The 24,974-nt window shown below is 35.3% G+C and overlaps 1 protein-coding gene across 3 annotated transcripts in view; it reads left to right on the top strand.

Annotated features, from left to right (window-relative positions):
- The first annotated feature begins 20,487 nt into the window (after nucleotides 1–20,487).
- The window catches only part of LOC128854957 (uncharacterized), a 34,596-nt gene continuing 30,109 nt past the window's right edge, over nucleotides 20,488–24,974 (top strand). Inside the window, exons 1-2 of one of the 3 annotated variants that reach the window (XM_054089485.1) lie at nucleotides 20,513–20,568; nucleotides 21,005–21,166. The gene's annotated coding sequence lies outside the window, so the exon portion shown is untranslated. Of the gene's footprint in view, nucleotides 21,167–21,317; nucleotides 21,339–24,974 lie in introns of those variants that run through there. The other 2 variants (XM_054089486.1, XM_054089487.1) reach the window with 2 other exon arrangements.

The following is a 24,974-nucleotide window of genomic DNA, read 5'->3' as shown; positions in this document are numbered from 1 at the left end:
ACCAACTGATATCTCTACCAACATGACTACGAAGAAGGAAACGGTACGATTATGGCTGAGCCATACCCCTTTAACACACTAATACCATTTGACAAGGAGTCCGCAGCTAATGTGCAACTTTTGCAACGCAAACCGCTTAAGCATACGTTATATCGTACTATATTGTCCATCTTTCTCCGCTTTACGGACTGCAACATTTGAGAACGCAGATCCAATCGATATTCTCTCCATCCCTTCTAAAGCACTAAAATTATAAAACTGTCAAATTTTCTTAAAGCTATAAATATCTTTCAACTTATGTGGTCATAAAATTTATAATATATTTACTATCATTTGACTAAGCCGTTAGCCCTGGGAGCTAGTACGATTACATTAGAGAGTAATCCATATCTTTAAATATATTCTATTGTAATAAGTAATAACAAAGTACCGTCTAGGAATTATTCACTGTATTGAAATACTCTTTATAAACCAGCAACCATTTAACATAAATGAAAATTTAAGAAAAATTCTTATCTTAGGATCTTTTGTACTCTAAGTAAATTGATATTTTTAAAAATTTGTTGTTCAAATATATCTACTTATATGTGTTGATAATCTTATTCCTGCCATAAATTTTCATTCCTAATGGTCACTTTTTGCTTTTACAAATGCCTTGAACCGATTAGGCCATTTTGCTATTGCAGCACACCCGATTTCCATGGATATTAACGTCGCTGCTCGAACCAAAAACCAGTCACTGCTGGCTGAAGACATGTCACGCCTTTACAAGACACTCTCCACCAAACCATTACGGAGGCTGGAAGGTGGCCATGCTGATCCCTTAGAACAACATTTTTTGCGTCTCTACAAGTTTTAGCATAGATTTTGTCGTTTGGCTTGTTAAAAACTTCTTCAACAGTGAACATTTTCTCATCTGTGAAAGGAATCTTTTCATGACCGTTGACCACGTGCCACCGAAGAAGTTGTCTGTATCTGTCGAGTCTAATTTTCTTCAAGCGCGTGGTCAACAGATGACCAGTTGAGCGACGGAAGGCTTTCATGTGGAGATTATCTATAATTAGTCTTGACATTGATCTGATCGATACATTCATTTCCCTGGGCATAATTTTTTGCTTTCTTAGGAGATTTAAGTGTGCTCTGCCCAATCCATAAGAATGGCGATCCTGCAATCTGTGCCAATTACCGCCGGATTAGTCTTCTTAATATCGCCTATAAGGTTCTAGCGAGCGTATTGTGTGAAAGGCTGAAGCCCACCGTCAACCAATTGATTGGACCTTATCAGTGTGGCTTTAGACCTGGAAAGTCTACCATCGACCAAATATTCACAATACGCCAAATCTTGGAAAAGACCCATGAAAGGAGAATCGACACACCATCTTTTTCTCGATTTCAAAGCTGCATTCGACAGTACGCCGCTATGTCTGAATTTGGTATCCCCGCAAAACTAATACGGCTATGCAAGATGACGTTGTTCAACACCAGCAGCGCCGTCAGAATTGGGAAGGACCTCTCCGAGCCGTTTGATACCAAACGAGGTTTCAGACAGGGGGACTCGCTGTCGTGTGACTTCTTTAACCTGATGTTGGAGAGGATCGTGCGAGCCGCAGAACTTAATCGCTCAGGCACAATATTTTATAAGAGCGTACAATTGTTGGCGTATGCCCATGATATCGATATCATCGGCCTTAACAACCGCGTTGTTAGTTCTGCCTTCTCCAAACTGGATAAAGAGGCAAAGCGAATGGGGCTGGTGGTGAACGAGGGCAAAACGAAGTACCTCCTGTCATCAAACAAACGGCGCACTCGCGTATCGGCACCCACGTTACTGTTGACAGTTATGATTTCGAGGTTGTAAAGGAACCAGCATTAACTCCGATAACAATGTCAGCCTTGAAATCCAACGCAGAATCTCTCTTGCCAACAAGTGCTACTTTTGACTGAGTAGGCAATTGAGTAGTAAAGTCCTCTCTCGACGAACAAAACTAACACTCTACAAGACTCTAATCATGCCCGTACTAACGTATGGCGCAGAAGCGTGGACGATGACAACATCCGATGAAGCGACGCTTGGAGTGTTTGAGAGAAAGATTCTGCGTAAGATTTTTGGACCTTTGCACGTTGGCAACAGCGAATATCGTAGACGATGGAACGATGAGCTGTATGAGCCTTACGACGACACAGACATAGCGCAGCGAATAAAGATCCAGCGGCTACGTTGGCTGTATCCGAATGGATACAAACGCTCCGGCTCTGAAAGTATTCGATGCGGTACCAGCTGGTGGTAGTAGAGGAAGAGAAAGGTCTTCTCTGCGTTGGAAAGATCAGGTGGAGAAGGACTTGGCTTCACTTGGTGTGCCCAATTGGCGCCGGTTAGCACGAGAAAGAAACGACTGGCGCGCTTTATTAAACTCGGCCAAAATCGCGTAAGCGGTTATAGTGCCAATTAAGAAGAAGAAGAGGAGATTTCTGCGAACTCTTTCTCGAATGACTTTGATAGCTGCACTGGTTCGAAGCAGTTTTTTTTTTTTTTACACTTAAGACGTTTGGGAAAAACGATTGATCGTGCGGAAAGCGAGCATTCGTGAAATATTAAGTTTTTTTCAGTAATTCGTAAGTTTCACTTGCACTTTTACCACACTTAAGAACTGCAATCACTGCAATTTCTTTAGGAACTTTTTGTGCGAATTTTTCTCGCCGTATGCGTTGTGAAATTTGTCACAGAATTTATGGCAAGATCAAGACTTTTATCGGTCTTTGAAAAATACAGAATTTTGGCACACGAATTTCTGAAAAAATCTACCTTATATTGATTGAAGCGTTATCAAAACTCACTTCAATATGTGTGATCACAATTTTCCAGACTCGATTCTAAATAAAAGCCGCCTAAGATTGTTAGTTCAAAGCTACAGAACTGTAACATTGTGCCTGGCTTTTGCAAGATCTTTTACTACTTGATTTTACTTATATGAGACCTTCTAAATTCAATGACGTCCTCTGTTTTGTCACATTGGCTCCAGTTGTCGAGATAACGATTTGAAAATTTCTTTGAATTGCTGAGATCTCATTACAATACAATACTCTGGTACTCATATGCTTATGTTTCCATACTACATCCCGTAAATAGCCAGTAGGTTTCATTATAACTTATTTTGTTACAGTAAGTGCTTAAGTACTCAAACTCCATGACCCGTACCACACTTTTAGTATAAACAGCAAGCTTGCATCTGAGAGAGTTTCTTGAAATTGTCAAAGATTTAGGATTTGCTATCGATATTTTCATGTTATATTTTGCTGCAGATTTCTCAAAGCTAAAAAGCATTCGTTATAAGTTATCTTCATTTTCAGTTGGCACAGCTTCGTCTGTGGAGCAGATAATCTTAAATTCTGTGTTTAATTCGCTCTTATGGCTTTTTGTTTTTGTTTTAGTTTTTATTAGTCTAAAATATAACAACTAACTTTTTTTTTAAGTTAGGTTAGGCTAACTGTAAACTTATTTCCAAAATGGTGAGCTATTTCTTGTCCAAGCGATGTTTGTTCAATATTAACAAAAACAAAAAAAAGGTTTTACTTATTTTCGCAAGATTGTTATTGAGAAAATGGGTTTTAATGAATATTTATTTTAGCTGAATAGCGCCAAACTGTCAATAGTTCGGTAAACACATTTACAAGTATCTTGGCGATGTCAGTGGACCGCTTTGGGACAGACAGCCGACATCGTTTGCTTTTGTGGTCTTTATGAGTATCTAGGGATTTATTTATTTATTGTTATACACAAGTAAGACATAGACTTTTTGACTTGTTAAACCAAAATTAATTCATACATTTAGTGCATTTAAAAAAAATTATAATATTATATTATTTATATAATTTTAAGAATTTATACAACTTTTTGTAAGAAACAGAGAGGAAATAAGCAAAAAAGGAATTTAATTAGTTCGACAAAGAGTATCGGGGAGAAATGAATTCCAGATTTTCATTAATTCTTAAAACGAGGTCATTTGAAGAGGCTGAGAGGTATGTACTTATGTATGTGGGCGGCATCAAAAGAATAACAGCATTACTACAGCATTTCTCATTTATATATAAACCGAATAAGACCAGAATAGAGCCTTGTGGTATACCACTCTTTATCGGCATTAGGCTAGAGGATTTACCATTTCATACAATGCTTTGTGTCCTATTCTTCAGATAGTTCCTTATAAATTAAATTGATTTACTGCTGACTCCGATATATACAATTTGTTGGATATTGAAGGAACCGTCTAAAAAGCCACTTTAACTTGAATCCATTGACTTAATTTTTTTTTATCTATTGAATAGACTTGAAGCTTTTATCTCTCAGTGTTGTTGGCCTGGAATAGTGAAACACCATTTTATTTATTTATTTTATTCTCATACCAAATTATCAACGAAAATTAGCATAACTTTTAAAGTTTCTTTCAGTATTAAGTCTATCCGAAGTTTCTAATGCCCGTCAGGGCCAATGTTGCCGAGCTGGCTTACGATAAAATCACAGAGGGGGGAGAAAGATGGACATAAGGTTGACCAGTACGAACGCACGTTTTGACCATTTGCAAATTTACAATGCTTTACTTGCAAACAAAAGAACAAAAATGAGAAATATAAAAAATAATCTAACATTCAATAGTACCAACAAAAATAACAAAAACAAAAGCTGCGTTAAGCGTATAGTGATTTACTCGCCTTATATTGCCATACAGGGGTACAATAGTGGTCCAAAAGTGGTTCACAAAGGAATCTTAAATTGTAGATATTTTGGAAGATCTTTTGTTAAGGTGTATGCAGTAAAATCTCACGGAAAATATTTTTCCGGAACATTTTAGCACATTACCTTCCACCAAAAGGGGTCATGTTGACCCTTAGTCCAAGAAAATCCTCACAAAAAAAAAATTTGGAAAGCCGTGACAGGAATAAAGTGTTCTAGGAAATGATTCTTCGGACAGTTTTACTAAGGGCCTTCTCAGATTCAAGCACAGGCTAGGTTATTTTAATATGGCTGATACCTTACTTGTGTGCCCAGTGGAGGTGGAGTTCATGTTTTTTAACTTTTGTAAAAATGTAACCACTGAACATGCTTTATGAAGCTTAAAAAGTTGTGAATGTTCGCTAGAGCCTTCTCGGTGGTGGGTGTAGTGTACAAAACAAGTGCAGTTGACTATTAAGCAGATAAGCAAATTATCAAGAGGTTCCTCTTTACTGCGTGATTCCATATTCATCGACTGTAGACCAAATTTATCTGGCAGATTGGTTGAATAACCCATCTATTATTTGTATGAAAGGCCGGTATTTAAAAAATACACTGGCTTGAATGTTTATGCTTTGACCGGAGCTTCTTCATGTATAAAGTAAAATGTTTAAAAAGGAATGTTTACAATAAAAAGTCTAGATGCAAACCTCAAAATATTTGAAAAAGTATTTGAAAAAGAATCTCTGTTTCTGAAAGTCTCTCCTTTGGCATTGAGACGTGGACGATGACACGGCCCTCGGAGTTTCTGGGAGTAAAGTTCTGCGAAAGATGAATGAATTAATGAATTTTTGTTTGTTGACGGCTAATATCGAATTGTACGAGCTTTACAGAGGCATCGACGTAGTGCAATGAATAAAGATTTGCTCGTTAAAAAATAAAAATAAAATAAATAAAGCCATCTTAGAGAAACAGTGCTGGTTGACCAATATCGCGCTTGAGCCACTGTATGCACATCCACACATATGGATGTAGGTTGAATAGGTACTCAAAATCTCTTTGCGGGTAATTTTCTAAACTCACCTTTTCCTGTGTATTCAAATATATGCTCACACATACGCACCGACAAATATATTTATGCCTTTATGGCCATCGCTCGTTGTTATCAACGTGACGCTCCTGGAAGGCTGCACATTGGACTGGATTTATATGTGCTTCTAAGTTATCTCTCTCTCTCTCTCTCTCTCTCTCTTTCCTCTTTCCTACTTAGCAATTTATTGCTGAGAGATAAAGTTGCTTGGTACTTCTCATAAAATGTATAAGAAAGAAATTTGTGGGAGTAAAGCAATGAATAAAAGAATCTATTCTCGCTTTCATGCAAAAAGCCTTTAACACTTCGTATCGGTTTTTTCAAATAAATACTGACTTCGATAAAAAAGCTGTGCTCGGCTATCAACTATCAGCGATACATCAGAATGAAGGCTATTTTGATAAATGTTATAATGCAGGCGCACAATCAGCAATACAATTCGAGCATAGCAGCCCTGTATAGTCGCAGTATTAACAAATGGAGGAGAGTGTGAATATTCTAAGCTATTAACAACCACTTAATAGCTCATACTTACAAGTGTACGAGTATATAAAAGTGTTGGCATTTAAATACTGCATCATTCTCAAGTTTAGAAATTGCCTCCAGCTTCTCATCAAGTAGCTTTCTTCAACAGTTGCAATGATTGTTTGAAAGTCTTCTCATAGTTTTGTTCCTACGTGCTCATATGTATGTACTTTTTTTATATGGGAGTACATTTTTAATGTACTTGTTTGCATGGAAAGCTTTAATCTTTCAAATAACAAAATACTTGTTTGTTCTTGTTATAGGATGTGTGCCTAGCCGCAAAATGCAGTTTTTCCCAGCTAGTCAGTACTAATTACTCTCACAAAAAATTTTTACCAAGTCATTTTCGTACTGTTCAAAATCGAAATGGTTGAAAGAACATCAATATTAAGAAATTTTCTTTTTATAAAAATTTATTTTAATTTACTCTGTTCAATACAACAAATAAACAATAACAAAGTTCCATAAATGCACTTGACTGCATAACGAAGAGATGAGCGGAAAAAATTGTACGTGTATCGGCGATTTGTAAGTTTGTGTTAGAATCTTATTTTAGAGTGGCCAAACTTTTTACACTTTTGCACATTCTTTTGGAAAATCGGGAAATGTACTATAACTTCCATGAAGTAAAAGAAATATACAATACCCTCTAATGAAATTAACCCATACACATTTTACGTTTTGACTTATTTCTGGCACTTAAGTTGACTTTTGAGCTTTGGTGTATTGAGAGAATTATAGTAGACTTTTTTTTGCAGACGTTTGATAGAGGTGGTGTGTTTTGTCTAGCGCATCCCCAGAATTATTTACCGTAAGTCCAAAGGATCTTAGTGATTATTTGTAAATAAGTATGTAATATGTCGAGGACTGATAAGCTTGAGCGCCTTCTAATAGCTTATATCAAGCTCTTCTCCTTTTTTCTTTACATGAGCTTTCTTGCGCAGATTTAACATAAAAAAGTATCCTCTGGGACATCTATTGAAAAACCCTTTATTAGTGAAGCGTCCCAAGAGTTGATTTATATTCTTTAAACTTTGGAAGCCATGCTGATTAGTTCTTATTGTTTTGAACTTCTATAAAATTTGACCATATAAAAACAACTATCAATTTCATAGTTACTGACGATACAGTTCCCTTTTCTATTAAGGATAGTAAATTAATTCATAGGCATCGTTATTCGTTGGGCGGAGTCAGGTCAGGAAAGCTAAGAGGAAGCGATGCAAAATGGAGTATCAAAATAAAAATAACGGATCAGAATATAATTTGTGCATTAAAATTATAATCTCAGTCCGCTATGAATGGTCGAATGGTTCACAGACGGTTCGAAAACAAATACTGGAGTCTGCGCGGGAATCTCTTGTCGAAACACGAAAATCTCCGAACCAATGGGCAAGTTTTCTGACGTTTTAGGTTGAAATGCAAGCAATTTCAATAAGTGTGAGAGGAAATCATATGAGGGGCAACAAGGATGCATACATAGCTTTAAACTCAGACAACCAAGCTGCATTAAAAGCACTAGTTTCACATTCTATGTAATCAAAACCGAATGTAGCAAGCGTAAAATTCATATATTGGGAATGAGACAGACGTTGCAGGTATTTTGAAATTTGTTCGCAACGCGGAAAATTTACTGAAAGAATTTGGCCTCCAACCAATTCCAAACCTGAGGCAGAGAACATATAGTCTAAATAGAACCCGATGTAGAATATTTTAAGTAGCAGTGCCAGTCAATAGGACTAGTACCATATTAACTACTTCTCAAGCATGTAGTAGGACCCAAAAGGTCTTTTAAGGAGATCCTTTAGGTCGAAGTGTCGGCCATAGGGCACACTATAGATACACAATTATTAATAAATCATTATTCGTTCGGCTTAACGCTTGCACGATTTGAATTTTGAAAGGGTGAAGTCCAATATCCTTCCTCAAAAATTTCTGTACAATAGATTTGTTTTTAGTTTAAAACCTTATTCCGCCACCAGAAAAATGAGAAGAGTTGTATATAATAAATGCAGAATTAGTATTAATATAATTTAGATGCGTAGTGGAACTCAATGAAATCGATCAAAACGCACTGCTGAATCTTTAATTTCTTTAAGCTCAGTAAAGCTTTTCCTTGGCCATGAAAAAGCTAATAGCGAAAATTCCACGAAATTTCTTGGGTTAAAATCAAACTGTTAAAAATAATTAATATGCTAAATAAACAAGTAATCGAATGCAATCTAAGAGCAATCTGATAAACTAATTCCATACCTATTTATTTCATTTGTACACAGAATAACAAAAAGCACACAATAAAAGGAACGTGGATGAGATTTCAAAATCTGCAACAATCAATCCTTTGGGGCTCATGTCTTTTTGTGTAATATACTATATACACTGTTGGAGAATATAATCGAAATAGTGCACTTGAATTTTCGAATGGGCTGTTTCACTTATATGCAAATTGCTTGCGTTAAGATTGCTAAAAAATAATAGAAATGGTAACTATTTGGTGTTAGCAACAAATTTTACACGTGATACATTACTCAATTGCCCTTAACACCGTTTCTACCACGATTTTGTGTATTCCAATTTCCACCAAAAGTTGTATTTTTGACACCTTTGTACAACAGTTGAATGTAAATAGTTGGAAATGAATATTTAATATATACATATATATTAGAATACATATGTACCTCTATAGCAATTTCGATATTCTCCTGTTTATTATTTTCTTTATTACCATCTTGAAGATTTGTTATCAACCTCATTCTTTTTCGTCTCCTGCTTGCATTCAAAATATCTTCCTCATCCCCTTCAGTGTTCGAAGGCTCATTTTCATATTCGCTTTCATACCCACTTTCGGGAAATTCAGACAAATAATCACTTCATCAATCTGCGAACATTCTTAAACTTAATTTATTTTCTGCAATATATAAATTAATATAGAATAAATAAACTAACCAAAGTTATAGATACTCCTATATATGTATATATATATCTATATATATTTTCCCATAGTAATTAGGTGGAACATAGGTCCTCAAACTCCTATTTAATCACCTGAATCTATAATTTCAAACAATGTTGCAATATATTATATCTGAATCGAGGTTACTACGAAAATAATAGCAAAATTCAAAAACTAATTGTACGAAATTATTTCTAGAACTTACCACCTCAATGATCTGCAGTAAAATTCAATATTGCAAGCAACAATCGAATATACAAATTTTAACCGAAATTCTTTGATTTTCTATTTCTTTGATTTCCTATTTTCCTAAAATTACATATAATTTTTTTTTTTATATATATATATAATTGATGCGTACACCCTTTTTGGGTGTTTGGCCGAGCTCCTCCTCCTATTTGTGGGGTGCGTCTTGATGTTGCTCCGCAAATAGAGGGACCTACAGTTTTAAGCCGACTCCAAACGGCAGATATTTGTTTTTATGAGGAGCTTTTTCATGACAGAAATATACTCGGAGGTTTGCCATTGCCTGCCGAGGGGCGACCGCTGTTAGAAAAATGTTTTTCTTAATTTTGGTGTTTCACCGAGATTCGGACCGACGTTCTCTCTGTGAATTCCGAATGGTAGTCACGCACCAACTCATTCGGCTACGGCGGCTTCCTTAAAATATTACACCTGTCAATAGACAATAAGTAATTTAATTTACACCGAGATGGAAAGAGAGCGATATTGAAGGTCCAATGCCCTCAAGCTCATATAAATACATAGCATTTAAAACGAGTGACTAACAAATAGTGGAAAATACGATAAGTTGACAATTAACTACATAGATTTTATTTATTTAAGTCGGGTACGCCGACTTTGGGAAGACTTCTCTTTATTTGGGAGCCTTCTCATCACAAAATTTGTTTGTCGCTCTTAAAAATGTCGAACTTCGTCCCTTTAAACTTTTGCGGACATCGTGAAACCACTTGTGAAATGCTGCTCTCCCGGTTCAAAAGGAAGTCTTTTTTGCATCGACTCGTTACGGGTGATGAAAAATGGGTGTATTTCTCCAATTCCAAGCGTAAACGATTGTATGGTCCGCCCGGCCACAAGTCAAAAACAACGGCCAAACCAAATCGATTCGCCCGCAAGGCAATGCTGTGTGTTTTCTGGGATCAGCGTGGTATGATTTGGTACGAGCTATTAAAACTGGGTGAAACAGTTGACGGTGCATGCTACCAACGACAATTGGCCGATTTGAACAGAGCTATACATCGAAAACGCCCAGAATATGCCGATCGGCGTCACAAAGTAATTTTTCTTGATGACAATGCACCGCCACATCGAACAAGGCCGACCCGGGAATTGGTGCATACGTACGATTGGGAACTGCTGGTGCATGCGGCTTACTCACCAGACTTGGCGCCTTCCGATTATCATTTGTTTGCATCGATGGGCCACGCACTTTCTAAGCAGCGCTTCAATTCTCACGATGAAGCCAAAAAATGGCTCGATGATTGGTTTGTGGCCAAAGACGGCCAATTTTAATGGCGCGGCATCCACAAATTACCTGAGAGATGGGGAAAATGTGCCGCTAGCGATGGCTATTATTTTGAAGATTACATTTGTAACCATTTTTTGTTAATAAACGTTTGAAAGTGAAAAAAGTCTCATTTCATAGGTATATACCGGTATATTAATAATTTAAAAAATGGCACTGAGTTTTACGCTCCCGAAAAATTGGACGTGAACGGTGTTGTCCATTTTGGTTCTTCTATTTATCTTAATACAAAAACCAACAAAATTACTAATCAGTATGACTGTAGCTATGTACTAGAATAAAAAAAAATTTACAAAATGGCGCGTTTTTGAATTTGACACTATAAAAAACGGGGTTTTTTCAGTTTCCAAAAAAAATACGAAATAATTGAAATAATATGATTCTATTTAGTATGGGCGATGGCCATTGATGTTGTGAACAACATATTAAAATTTCAGACGATTCGGTAGAATTGTTTTTTTTTTTTTGACAACATCAGGCCGAAAAAAGTCGTTTCGAAATAAATGAGTGTAAAGTTTAGGCACAGGAGCACGCGGACCGCTGTCTACCTAGTTAATGGGCTGTATAAGCTATAATATTTGGAATTTTCGCATGAAAATTTCATAGTATGTTCTTAAGATACTATACTTCCGAAATATCGAAAAAGCAAAAAGTCGATTTTTTGAAATTTCTAGACCGCCGGGTCCTCATAAACTCGAGGTAGAAAATGTAAAATTATGGTCAGAGAGAAAAAAACTCACACGTTATAGCCAAATTAAATCTTTTTTGTCATCAAACGAGCTTAAAACTGAGCCGAAGTTGCAAACTGTAATCGGACAGTTCGATAAAGGTTGATCAAAACCAGATTAATATAATAGCAGGAATATCCAGAAGACAAAAATTCTTCAATTTGCAAGAAAACACCCGGCGAAACTGAAAAAAATTTGTAGAGAACCTAAAAAGATAATCGGATATTTTAAAGAAGTAATTAAAAAAGAAATGTGAAACCAAATTCAAAACTCGGGGTACTCTATTGCTTCGGATAAATGTGCAAATTTAGTAAATTCAATGCATCAAAGATGCGAAAGAATCGTAAAACAAGTAGAAAAAAATTTTCAAAGTTACATACATGAAAATATTTCTTTCTATTTTATTTTCCGAGAGTGTATATTTGTATTTATGCTCCGGTGTGCTATTGTAATTTCCTTCATGAGTCAAACCAGCAAAGGCATTTAGCCATTTTAATGAAAGATATCAGAAGATTAATGCCACGAAATCGAATTCATTGTATGAGTATATCGCGGAGCAGTGATAACAGTGCGTAAACTCCAAATGTATAGCAAAGTGGCTTGGTGGTTATGAGGTACTTCAGGGTATCTTCAGTGGGGGCGCCTCAATGAAATAAACCAACATTTAATTAATCGCGTTATTTTGTACGAGCTGATGGGTTCTGTTAATAAATGGTCACTTGAAGCAATAAGAGTTGGACTCTTGGATAACTAAAGATAAAGCTAACCTCAGTATTTACTAATGTCTCATTTCATGCTTTCAAAGTGGTTGAGTTCGTTGGTGTGAGCAAATAGCCACTTACTTTCATCTACAAAACTTTAATCGAAGAAAGAAATATAGCAAATCAAATAAAAAAATACTTAAACACTCAAAATAAATGCAACAACAAAAATGAATGAAAATTGTATCCGGTATAAATGCCAAAGGAAGGCGAGAATAAAAACGATAACTGTCTCACAAATTGCCTTTGGTCGCATAAAAATCAAATTTTCAAGCGTAATGGGACGCATATAAAATATTTGACGTTGTTGTTGACGTTATTATTTGCCATAGCCAGCGATTTGTGTACTTGCCAAATATATATTTATTTAGTTTTCTGCTTTACAGGCAGTTACTGCAAACCGTAGCAGCGTTTCAGGCGCATCAGCCGAAATGTGTATATGCGTGAGAATGTTAAAAGCCCGGCATATTTGGGCGCACATAAATGAGTATTGCATACATAAATACATCTATATATACATACACATATACACATGCTGCCCTGCGGAGAAATGCAGAAGCATAGAACGAGGGCGGTTGGAGTGAATTTTCGCTTAAGCAACTGGTGAATTCAACACAATGATTTTTTTCAAAATGTTAATTCCGCTCTTGTTTATTACTAGTAGTTCAGAGCTAGTACTAAATTTATTTATCATTATTAGTCTAATACTTGTTTTTAATTTGACCGATGGCATCTATTCTCTTGGGATAGTCCTGAAGCAGTGTTCAATCCGACATAGATGTAAAACTATGTTCAGGCTGTCGTTCTTCTGTTGCGATACTCAATATGGTATTAAGCCAGAAGCTCCAGTTTAGATGCTGGTATTCCCCGGCGGTCGCCGTAGCCGAATGGGTTGGTGCGTGACTACCATTCGGAATTCATAGAGAGAACGTAGGTTCGAATCTCGGTGAAACACCAAAATTAAGAAAAACATTTTTCTAATAGCGGTCGCCCCTCGGCAGGTAATGGCAAACCTCCGATTGTATTTCTGCCATGAAAAAGCTCCTCATAAAAAATATCTGCGGTTCGGAGTCGGCTTGAAACTGTAGGTCCCTCCATTTGTGGAACAACATCAAGACGCACACCACAAATAGGAGGAGGAGCTCGGCCAAACACCCAAAAACAGGGTGTACGCGCCAATTATATATATATATATATATATATTCCCCAGCTTCAGATTTTACTTCAATTTATAAAGTTGATAATTTGGGACCTATTAACAAAAAGGAGCTTTGCTCAAATTTGGAGTTATTGTTATGACTTTTAGTATTTACTCAGTTTGATGTACTAGAAAACGTATTCCAGAATTTGCTGTGTTCGAAGGCTACCATGTGCTTAGACTCCTATGAATAAAAGGCATACATCTAAGTAATTGCTGGGAGGACTATGGGTCTGGTATCTAGCTAACTTGGAGCATGCAGCTCATGCTGTATATATGCTTACTGACGAAATATATGAGTACATTCGCTAGCGCTCGGTATCTTGCATTGATTTTTCAGTATGTAGTTTGCTGTTCGTATTTGAATATAACTCGAAAAGTTATGGGAATCTCATTATGAAGGTTTCAGGTATTATGGAAAAAATAAGAAAAATATACGAGTTTGTTTAAAATTTGGAACAAAAGAGTACTAAATTTCTAAAACAAAATTTTAACAGCTCTATGTTAAAAAAAAAAATAAAACATTTTTAAGTAGGAATAAAAATTTTCTCTGTGCAACTTTAAGGTATTACTCATCATAGTCTCAGCTACTAGTAAAAAAATAAGATAAAGTTTGTTTTTTCAAATAAGACAAACAAACATTTTTCTTAAAATTTGGAAAAAATTAATAAATATATTCTCAAAGAAAATTGGTTTTAAGATCAATATATTTTTTCAAAACAAATTTTTTTTTTAAATTTTGCGAAAGAATAAAAATTTTCTCTAATGAAATTGGTTTAACAGTTCAATTTTTTCCTAACAAAATAAAACATTTTGTGAACAAAAAATAAGAATTTTTCTCAAAAAACAGTTTGCCAATAATGTGATTTTTTCCTAAAAAATTACAAAAGAATTTATAAAATGTTAAAAAGAGCCGAACATATTTTACTTTAAAAACACTATACCAAAATTTTCAACATTAAATAAATCCAAAGCTATACAATTTTTTCTTCTTATTTACTTCTTATTATATTCAAGCCCTCTATAAACCAAGTCTCACAAAAATGTACGGAAATGACAAAAATATTTAGATCACTTGACATGGAAACATTCTCCTCTGAGACAAATAGCTGTTTAGGTTGATGTAGTTGCAAATATTGGCGTTCATCATCATAAAAATACCGTTGGCGTAACGAATTGGTGTGCGTGTCAAAAAATAGTAAAGAAGGCTTTAAATAGCTCGATGTTCATATATATAACAAAAAAAGAAAATACTGAAAGTAAATTGTCATCAAGGAATTCCATTTCTCTTTCTTTTTTATAATTGACGCTTACACTCCTCTTCTTATTTGAGGTGTGCGTATATTTTTCATAAATGGAGGAACTTACAGCTTCCGAACGGCAGCTGAGGAGCGTTTTCATGACAGAAACAGCGGCTATAGCGGCCGATATCTTTCAACAAATACTTTGCTTTAATTTCATTCATTGTTGTTTTGGTTTAATTGGATTTTGCCATTTTTCGAGGTATTATAAAGGGTTGATTTTGAATAAAATACAATTGTTTTAAGAACTTATTATCATTTCTCTTCATTATGATAATATTGGTATGGCTCAATTACGTATAAAACAATTATATTGGCCAAATGACCGCCGTGGCCTTGGCGGCACACCTCCATTCGATGATCCAAATTTTCGATGACGCTGAGGCATAATTGAGGTTCTATGCCGTTAATGTGCCGAATTATCTCGCCCTTTAGCTCTTGAATTGTTGCTGACTTATCGACGTACACCTTTTTTTTAAATTACCCCAAAGAAAGAAGTTCAACGGAGTCAAATCACATGATCTTGACAGCCAATAGACATCGCCGCGACGTGAGATTATTCGGCCATCAAATTTTTCGCGGAAAAGAGCCATTGTTCCGTAAGCCGTGTGACAAGTGGCACCGTCCTGTTGAAACCACATATCGTCCACATCCATATCTTCCAATTCGGGCCAAAAAATAGCGAATACTATTTACAGTAACTGCCTGACTGGCCTCATTTTGGAAAAAATACGGCCCAATGATGCCGCCGGCCCATAAACCGCACCAAACAGTCACTCTTTGTGGGTGCATTGGTTTTTCGGCAATCACTCTTGGATTATCATTCACCAAAATGCAGCAATTCTGCTTATTGACGAATCCACTGAGGTGAAAATGTACCTCATCACTGAAGATGATTTTGATTTTGATTTTAACGCAGAATAAGCCTGAATAATTTTATCACGTTGCTCGATTACGTATCTTTCCATGGTTCAAATTGAGTTAATCTGAAATTGAAAAGTGTTAAATAAAATGCAGAAAAAAACTTGACGTTTAGGTGTGGTTCACATTCATCATCGGTCCTTGAAATTTAACCACCCTTATAACGCATTTGAAAATTTTAAGAAAAATGTTAATGAACCAGTGATTTAAAAAGTAAAGCAAATACTCATTTTGCTTAATGTTCAGTTTTACGAATTTATAGGAAATACATAATGCTCTTATTTTGCTTCAAGATTTTACTCGAGATATTTGTTTGTTTTTATTAATACGACCCACTTGCATTTATAGACCCGAAAGAGCTAAATTGCTTTCAGTACCACCCGAACTACCGAGCCGACAAGAAAACCAACTGTTTGCTTCTTGTAGCGAAATTATTGACTATTGACGTATTTGTTCTATATATCATACATATTTTTGAATCAGAAATTTGTGCCACTTATTAAAGTTTTCCCTGCAGGGCTTAGGTTGCAGGTCTGCTTAAAGGCATTATTAAAAAAGTAACAATAAAATTCACCTATAAGCAGACTGTAACCAAGCAAGTTTTTTGTGTGGCTACAGCCCACATTATTAAGCCAAACAAAATTCATGCCTATAGCAAAGCCTTAATCTATATCGCCTTATATTTGTGAAACCCATAAGAACTTTTAAGCGAGAGCCTCAAACTCGAGTTCGTCTTTAACTTTGTTCATTTAAACGGTATGTGCTTGCCTCAAATAAATGAAATTATAAAAATCAAAAATACAATAAATAGAAAACTTCAACTTTCTTCCTTTCCCTAAAATCGAGCGCATAAATATACGATAACGTACACTTATAATTATAGCCACTCGTGTAATTAAAGTTCTTACATAGTTGAGAGTGAATAAAGCCCTAACTTTTACTTTCTGCAACAAAATCAAGTCAACAGACGATTTGTCTTGCGCCTGCTGCCTTAATAGCTCAACATGGCTTCAGGCATTAGCACAGTTTACTTATACAAATACCCGCGAATAGCAATAACAATATGCATATATGTAGTTTTAAAAAGGATCTGTATGTAATACTTTAAAACGGCGACGCAGCAGGTGGTGGTGAGAAGTGGTGGTTTTCAACCCGCTGATTCATATAGAGCCGCACAGCAGTTCGGTATCTACACAGGACAACCAAACCTATTCCTCCTCTATGTATGTAAGATTGAGTATATATGTATATATTTCTGTGTTCCATTGCTCAGCACCACTCAATAAGCACTTATAAATTGCTAGAGAAATTCAGAGAGCTTTTTAGCGCATGGTTGCGTGAGCGCATGAAAAACACAAATGAGAGAGAATGAGAAAACTTTAAAAATGTATGTAGCTATGTTTCAGGTCAGTCCATAAGTTCGTGCGTATTTTACCCATAATTTCACTTCTGTACAATTTTTGCATACAAAAAAATTATTCGCGGAATATAACGGAACTATTTATATTTTCTTTGATATATTGTGCACTCAACAAGTGATTTTAATCGCAGATAGAAGCAGGTGTTGTTAAAAAATAAAATGGAAACTTCGAACGCGTATAAGAGGCATATTTTGTATTTTTTTTATAAAAGTGGTAAAAATGCAACAATTGCTGCTACAGAAATAAAAACTGTTCACGGTGAGGATACCGTGAGTGTAAGGATTGCGCAAAAATGGTTTTCCAAATTCCGAAGTGGTAACTACGACGTGGAGGATGCCCCGCGCACTGGTCGTCCTGAAGTCTTTAACTGCGACGCCTTCCTCGAACTCGTGGAAGCTGAGCCAAATTGATAGTCGATATGATAGCTCAGAGGTTGAATTCATCGCATGGAACAGTTCATAGGCACCTGGTTCAGTTGGGAAAGGTTTCAAATATGGGAAAATGGGTTCCGCACAGACTTTCCGTCGCCAACCTTCAGCAGAGAGTGAATGTGTATTCTCAGCTGCTGCAACGGCTTGAAAATGAAAGTTTTTTAGCCGTATCGTTACTGGTGATGAAAACTATATCCTTTACAATAATCCTGATCGCAAACGTTAATGGTTAGATAAAGATGAAACACCAAAACCGAACCCTAGAGATGGCCTTCACCCCAAGAAGATTCTCCTGTCTATTTGGTGGGATATGGCCGGTATTGTTTATTATGAACTTCTGGAACCAAACCAGACGATAACTGCTGATTATTATTCCCATCAGCTATCAAACCTGAATGAGGCACTTAAAAAAAATCGACTGTCTTTAGTGAATAGACGCAAAGTTTTGTTTCACCACGACAATGCAAGACCTCATACCGCAAGGCAAACATTAGGCAAGCTGAACGAGCTCGGGTGGGAGCTAATGCCGCTTTCACCATACTCTCCGGATATTGCACCTTGTGATTATCACCTTTTCCGTGGACTTCAATTCCATATGAGTAACAAGAACTACTCCTCAAAAGAACCTATAAAAAGGGATATCGAAGCGTATTTTGGGTCCAAGGACAAGCAATTTTTTGAGCAGATAATTAAAAGTTTGCCTAAACGTTGGGAAGACATTGTAAATAATGAAGGGAATATTTTATTGATTAATAAATACTTAAGACATTTTTTTTATAAATTTTAAAACGACATTTAAAAAACGCACGAACTTATGGACTGACCTGATACTTCCATACAAGCATGAGTGGATTTACCACGAAAAAAGTGAGTTAGTAGAGATTTTGGCTTTACTGAGCAAATCTGCAAGGATTGCCCTCGTCATATTATTCAATTATGAGTAAAAACTTATTAAAAACTGGTTTTAACAAGGCGAATAGAGACAATGTGATAGCATAAGTAAATAACAAAATTTGCATGCATTTTGTTGTTGTAATTTGATGAGCTGAATGTTAATATTGTATTTCATTCAGATAATAACAAAAACAAGTAAGAATGTCTAAAATAAGTCAGGACTGAAACTTTTATATTCGCGCACATTTAAGTTAAATTTAATTTGGGCTGGCTGTTAATTTTTGGAATCAAGAAAACTCATCGATAATCGAAGTTATTGTTTGTATCATCAGAAGGACGGAAGTTTAGTCTTAGCCTGTAAAGATTGAAGAAAGATTATTTCATGTCAACAATATTCAAATCGAATCTAAATGAAGTGAAGCAATACATAGGTATACTTAGTTTAGGCGAGCTTTTTTAAGTTGTTCTCGAACACACGCATTTGCACCAACATTCGAAAATTATTATGGAAGGTTGGAGTAGTTAGTGACCAATTTCGCCCGTTTTCAAAAACACGCTGACTCACTAATTATTTTAGATTCTCTCCAGTCTTTTTTTACCAAAATGAGTGGTGGGCCAAACTTAATTAGATTTTCTGTAAATTGTAGCCCAAAGTTATAGAAAAACATGCATCTTATTAACCATTAACCATGAACTTAGAGAAGTAGTTGTGTTGAGATAACAGCTCGATTGTTGGCAGCACAAAGTGTTGAAAAGTGTCGATAATTATTGAATTGCCGTAAGCTGTTACATTTCACGAAAAAAATAATATTTCATATCTTAGAGCGTGCTTGTCGTACTTTCTAAATTAAAGCTTTGTCCAAGGGATAGAGATGATGACATTCACCAGAAATTTGAAACTTTTGCAGAATAGTGCTCTTCCTGAAATTTCATTAAGTCACATTTTGTTGAAACATTGTTTTTTTAACTTTTATTTAAGCTTTTTGAAGTCAAAACACCGATTTTTCATAAAAAAAACTTGAAAACTTTGTTGTTTTAAAATATGACAAATTTTAAAAAAAAAAACTCGACGTTGTTACCTGCGAAACTTTATTAGCTGATGAAATCAATTTGGTTTTTTGATTTTAGTTGATCCAGTAATGAGTTCTGAGGGACACCGCAATAAAACTTTTTTATGAGACGTCAGCGAAGATTCGCTGCCACCAACTCATTTCTTCATAAAAATCAATGAAAATTTCACACAATATTCTTTAAATATGACTTTATAATCAAGTAATTTTAAAATTTTGAATAAATCAACTGTGTCGACAAAAAAAATTTCGAAAAATATGCTTGTTTTACACCGAATTAACCATACTACCCCCTTAAATGGCGGCATACTCTTCTGTGAGCTCACTGGTGTGTAAGAAAATTCTAATATTCAATGTTAGCTTCTTTAATTAACGAAAGCACGTTTGCTGAGTACTTTTCATTTGTACGTCATAACAATGATTTAAGGTCAAAACAATTTTTTTAATAAATTTAATAACAAAAAAAAAAAATATTCTTCTATATTATAATAAAAATTAAAATTACAATTTTTAATTAATAAAAAAATATAATAGTATTTCTCCAATTGATATTTACGAAGCAGCATAATGCAAAAAAAAAAAACAAATCATTATGAAGAAATTCTCATATTCAACTATCCACTGGGTAGTATTCAATTAAGAGTTTTTCTCTCAAAGAAGCTGGAAACTGTACTGATAACAGATACACCGCACACATTCATGCTCTCTAACAAGAAAACTGCATCGGTTTGCGCCTCTGCTCACTTTTCTTCCAAACTTTCTCCGTTCAAATCACATTTGCTTTCTCTCTCGCATTGACTGTTCGTGAGCGACTGGAAAATGCCAACATTTCGTTAAAACCACCTACACTAATTGTTGCTAGTGCTTTGTGCTCTGTTAGCCCAAAGCCATATGGTTGTTCCTTGCCACTTTTCCGTTTGACAGGTCAGTCGATTCGTGTCGGCCGTGCACAAAAGTTGCTTTCAAGCCAATACGAGAAATTGGTCACAATAATTCGCCAAAACTAATATCGTCTAAACAAATTGTGCGCGCGCGCATCTGATTAACGAATAAAGAAGCAGTTTTTGCCACCACCGTCGCCGCTAACGCTTTTACAGCTACGCATTGTTATTAGAGTGAAGTTGTCGTGCATCGAGAAAACGCTTTTCTTCAGCTGAATTGCCCACAATACTAGCGCTTGGTGGATTCTTCATCCACTTGCAAATCTTCTAGTCTACTTGCTTCACTTTTTTTCTTTTCCGCTCTGCTTTCGCTTTGTTTTGGAACCGCGACTACTGGCTGCCTAACCGGTGAATGAAATTAAAAGAATTCTTTCGCTGCTGTCGCCTACGCCGTCGCCGCCGCCATTGCATTTGCCGCTTCTCGTTTCAAACACGTTGATTTTGTTGCATTGCATTGCGTTACTTGTGTATTCGATTCGTTTTGATTTGCTGATCTTTTGTTCGCGCAACTACGTGTAGCTTTGTGTCTCTTAATCAACGTCTGTCGGTTTGTTCAACGCATCTTTAATTGTATTAACGAAGCAAAAAAGACAGGAGAACAAAAAAAAGCTATAAAAGCCATAAAAGTCGCCGCGAACAAGAAAATCGTTTGAATTGTTCCACGTTTAGCGATCATGCAAAGTATCTATTGTTTATTTACAAATGCGCAGACACACATATGTACATACTTAAATGTTTATGTACTTTAACATTGAGTGTTCAGTGCATTTAAGATTGTGTTTACATTCAAACTGTATGGACTGAATTTGTAAACATGTGCATATCATCTTTGTAGTTATAAAATATTCAAATGGTATTGGAAAAATTCAGATACCCAACTTTTAATTAAAATAAAATTTTTTGTTTGCATAGCAAATCGCACGGCATTGGTCAAACACTTACAAATATTAATGCGAGTGCAGAGTACGAAAGGATTTTGTACGAAAAAAGATTATTATTTGTACATACAATGTATAGAAAATAAATACAAAATCGAGTAAACATTTTAAATTTCTACGTTTGTTGGTTGCTGAATGAACGACATTATTTTTTTTCTACATTTTGTTATTTCATAACTCCACTAAGTTTAATAATTCTTGTTAATTATCATATGTACATATGTATGCAAGTTTAAAAATAGTAGGACAATATATTTTTCAGTTATTCTTATCTGTGTTATGTGTAAAAATACGATATGGGTATCCATACCTTACTTGCAGAGTGGACTTAAGACTTTTAACTGGTTACATTACAGATATCACTCATACAAAATTGGTCTGATACCATCATCTACCGATGCTGTGAAATGGATACTGAAAACTCAGACCACATTCCTTTCGCATATCCTGCTCCAAGCAGAAAAAGCCTACACCACCTTGGCGGTATACTGTGCATCCATATAAACAGTAGCACAATAAACGTCAGATTGCGCTAAACTTTTTAAAAATCGTTAAAATATAAATTACCTCATCAGGATTCACACAATAGATCTCTTTTGGTCGCAGTTCTCAGTAGCATAATAATAATACCTACACACACATATATAATATATGATATATACAATAATTTATACATAATATGTACATGTGTGATGAAAAAGTAAAATAACTTTTTAATTTTCTTGAAAAATATTTATTTGTTCCCTAATATCTATTTAACCCTTCAAAGTAATGCATCTTCGATATAATGCACTTAGCCACCAGCAAATCTTCGTCTCTTCATAGATATTTTCAGTTTAGGAATAGGGAGGCATGTACGGTGACTATGGAGGCTGAGGCAAGATTGTGATGCTGTCTTTGGCTAAAATAACATAATCACATCCAGTTTCAGAAAAAACTTCGCTGGCAAACGTCTCACGCGCAAACCATACGAAAAAATTGCATAGAATGAGTCAACCGATAAGCCAATATCTTAAAAAATTCTTTGATAGCCATTCGACGCTTTTCCTAAAAGATTTTTTTACTGCTCAAACACTTTCAGCAGTTGTTGCTAGCAAAGACGAGACATTTTTTCGGTCAACTTGGAAGGGGATTGCACCTATTATGTAATAATAATTTGTTTTTTATTTAAACAGACTCACTATATCCCATTTTTATACAAAATTTTATGCAAATTCTTTGATCTTGTTCTTCGATCGCTTTCCCGCAGCGTCGCACATCAATTAGAAGTGTGTATTTATATCTCTTTGAATGCCCGCTTTATTTGCCGCTCATATCTATTAGAGCTCTAGATACCCGAGTATCGAACAGTACGAATTTCGAATTTCATTGCTCAACCGGTCAAATATTTGTTGGAAATTTTCGAGCTATTGAACATTTTGAGCAGCTAAATAAAAATTGCCAATTTTGTTTGTTAGCATATCGGCACTTAAAAAACTGCGAACCAAAAAGTCGAAATAGTCAATGCTTGTCGCTCAAAGTAGTCGAAAAAATTCGATGTACTTGAGCTCACGCTCGAAAAATTCGAGTAATTATCATCGAGCAAGCATCTGGGTACTCGTTGCTCATACGCCCCGGGTTGTTCGCAAAAGTATCAACAGAATCCAGAGCTCTACAGAAATTACGGAAAACAGTGTTGTTTGTCACGTAATGAGGGTGCGAATAAGTATGACATTTTTCTCACATACCTGAGCTTTCATTGTTTACAGTAGGTTTTTTAGCTTTATTCAAATGGAATGAGTTGTAAATTAATCAGAAGTATTTAAAACTCGTTGAGTATCCACTATTCCTAACGTTCGTATCTACAAGTATACATTTTTTCGCTGCATTATCTTATATTATTTTATTGATTAAAAAACATACACTTTTATTTTCTGATACTGCAAAATACAGAATTTACACAAAAAAATGCGTTTTTTGCTATCTTTCTTTTGTAAGGCACAGAAATAGTAAAAATTTATCAGTGATTGATATCAGATGACTTGAGTCACCATCGAAGAGTACGCGGAAAAGCTTGCAAAGATGCATGATGCACCTATATATGTATATATGTATCCACGTATCTTCTTCTTTCGCCTATGACTTTGAAAATTTTAATAGACAATCATTCCATTCAATTTTACTAAATATAAAGCATTGGCAAAACAGCAATGTATTGATCGGAAATATTATAGATTGTGAGTACAAATAAATGGATACGTTTTTTGATTATTTTATGATTTCCAGATACAATACTAGCAGTTGAATGAGTGCCTTCTGCTATATATATACCTTGGCTTTCAAATAAAATCAGTTTAAAACAAAATAATATCAGGGGAAACACTAAAAGTGATTCTTACTTTAAATTGTAACCTTAAATACTTATGCGCTCAAGTAATAAATACCATCAAAGTAATTAAACCGAAGCTGGTTAGGTAAATTGCTGTAGGCAAAAAAGTTCTGCAAAGCTGTCACTGAAGTAGGAGATACAGAAGAAGGAGATTCAACAGTAGTTAGTGCGGCTGGAAATTAATGGTTCACTCAACTATTTCCTATGCATCCGATATGGTGCCACAATCCTTGCTTTCTCAAATAAATTTTTTCAAATCTAAGCTGCAAAAATAAGTTTCTTTCCTTTCTTGCAATGAAAATTCTGTGAAATTGCAACTTTGTGTGGAGTAAATTGCTTTCTGTTTCAAAAAAGAGACGAGCGATAATTGCAGAATAAAAAAATAATAATAATTGACACTCATTCGTTGGGTGTTTGGCCGACTTCCTTCAGCTATTTGTAGTATGTGCTATGATGCTTTTTCGCAAATGGAGGGGCCTACAGTTGTTTGCCGCCTCCAAACAGCAGATGAGTTTCTTTATGAGAAGCTGTTTCAGGAGAAGAACAATCACCGAATATTCTATCTAATATTTAATAGAGAGCCGGACTTACATCTTAAACTTGACCGTGAGTCTGTACCTAAAACAATTCGTTGGAGAAAGCATTAGTTATATACCGTCAACTACATGCCACTTTCAAGCCTACACTGTGTCATCTGTTTGGTTATACTCCTCCGGACTTTGAACTGAAATGCCGGAATTGTGCTTATGTAGATATACAGGGCCTCGAATTTACATCTTCGATTTACTTAGATCGACAGTTAGTAGATTGATGGCTGGATTCTACTCTTCGTTTGGGCGATGTTATTCGCATTTGAATTATCATTTTGGAAATATTGCTTATGACAATGTTCTTTGAAAGCTTGCGCACAGAACATAGTTTTGGAAGAAAAAAATTGCATAGCATTTTACGTAACAAAATACCAGAGTACTTTTTCTTTAATTTCGCTAGAACATAATTACATAATATACTGTATTACAAATCAACACTACCTAACTACTTTTTAAATATTCTCTCTTAGTGATCCTGTTGTTGTTATTCCTTGGACACTCAATTTCGGTAATGAATTTAAAGAATTTTTTTTAATCAATTCACGCCATATAACAATCAGATTCGTACTGTTTTTGACTCAACAAATAAATAG

Source organism: Anastrepha ludens, chromosome 2 (assembly GCF_028408465.1).
Source record: "Anastrepha ludens isolate Willacy chromosome 2, idAnaLude1.1, whole genome shotgun sequence".
In the NCBI taxonomy this organism is placed as follows: domain Eukaryota; kingdom Metazoa; phylum Arthropoda; class Insecta; order Diptera; family Tephritidae; genus Anastrepha; species Anastrepha ludens.
This window is presented reverse-complemented; position numbering and strand designations above follow the sequence as displayed.